Source organism: Brassica oleracea, chromosome C9 (assembly GCF_000695525.1).
Source record: "Brassica oleracea var. oleracea cultivar TO1000 chromosome C9, BOL, whole genome shotgun sequence".
Taxonomy (NCBI): Eukaryota; Viridiplantae; Streptophyta; class Magnoliopsida; order Brassicales; family Brassicaceae; genus Brassica; species Brassica oleracea.
Window position 1 is genome coordinate 43625990 of NC_027756.1, and position 1731 is coordinate 43627720.

Consider the following 1731-nt stretch of genomic DNA (forward strand, 5'->3'; position numbering starts at 1 on the left):
CAAGTCATTTTGAGAACATCAACAGAGGAAGAAGTCCGACAGGCTCTATTCATGATGCATCCGGAGAAAGTACCAGGGCCGGATAGAATGACAGCCTTGTTTTTTCAGCATTCCTGGCATGTTATCAAGAAGGATGTGGTGGAAATGGTGAATAATTTTTTGGTTACATGAATTTTGGATCCACGGTTAAATATTACTAATATTTGTATGATCCCGAAAATAGAGAGACCTACAAGGATGACAGAACTACGGCTGATAAGTCTATGTAATGTGGGTTACAAGATTATCTCAAAAGTCTTGTGTCAAAGACTAAAGATTTGCCTCCCACGACTAATATCTGAGACACAATCGGCGTTTGTGGAAGGACGGTTAATATCAGGTAATATTCTTATAGCGCATGAAATATTCCACGGACTGAGAACCAATAAGTCATGCCAGAACAAGTTTATGGCGATCAAAACGGATATGAGCAAGGCATATGATAGAATAGAGTGGAATTTTATTGAGGCTCTTCTTCACAAAATGGGATTTGATCCTCGCTGGATCAATTTAATGATGTGATGTATTTCTTCGGTTCAATATAGGGTACTACTCAATGGTCAGCCGCGAAGTCTTATAATTCCCCAGCGGGGCTTACGTCAAGGAGATCCTTTGTCTCTTTATTTATTTATTATGTATACTGAGGCATTAATTATGAATATCAAGAAGGTGGAGAGGGTGAAACAATTAACCAGTATGAAGGTTGCAAGGGCTTGTCCGGCAATCTCTCATTTGTTATTTGCTGATGATAGCCTTTTCTTTTGTAAGACAAATAAAGAAGAGTGTCAAACCATTCTCAGAATTTTAAAGGAGTATGAGGCTGTTTCAGGGCAACAAATTAATTTTCAGAAATCTTCAATTCAATTTGGACATAAGATCGAAGAATCCAGCCGTTAAGAATTGAGAGACATTTTGGGAATCCAGAATTTAGGAGGAATGAGATCTTATTTAGGGTTGCCCGAAAGTTTTGGGGGATCTAAGGTACAGGTGTTTGGTTTTGTTCAAAATCACTTGAATAATAGGGTCAGTGGATGGACCTTTCGATTATTTACTAAATGAGGGAAAGAGGTGATTATTAAATCGGTGGTCACGGCTCTACCAAACCATGTGATGTCGGTCTATCGATTACCGAAAACTACAGTGAAAAAGCTAACGAGTGCGGTAGCTCAGTTTTGGTGGAGTCCAGGAGGAAGTACTAAAGGCATGCACTGGAAATCATGGGACAAGTTATGTGTACCTAAAGACGATGGTGGACTAGGTTTTAAGGATCTTATAGATTTTAACACGGCAATGCTTGGAAAGCAACTGTGGAGGCTGATCGAAAAGCCAAATACTCTTTTTTCTAGAATCTTTAAAGGACGGTATTATAGGAATGCTTCACCCCTAGAACCGATCCGATCTTACTCTCCGTCATATGGCTGGAGAAGTATTATATCTGCTAAATCTCTGGTTTGTAAAGGACTAAGTAAAAGGGTGGGTACAGGTTCATCTATTTTGGTATGGAATGATCCTTGGATCCCAGCCACTCGCCCGAGACAAGCAAACAAAAACCTTCAAAATAGTTACCCGGATCTCACAGTGCATTCCTTCATTAACTCGGAATCCCGAACTTGGAACCTTGAGGCAATAGGGGCTTTGGTGGATCCTCATGATGTAAAAATCATTGCAAGTATTCCGTTAAGCAAACATCAG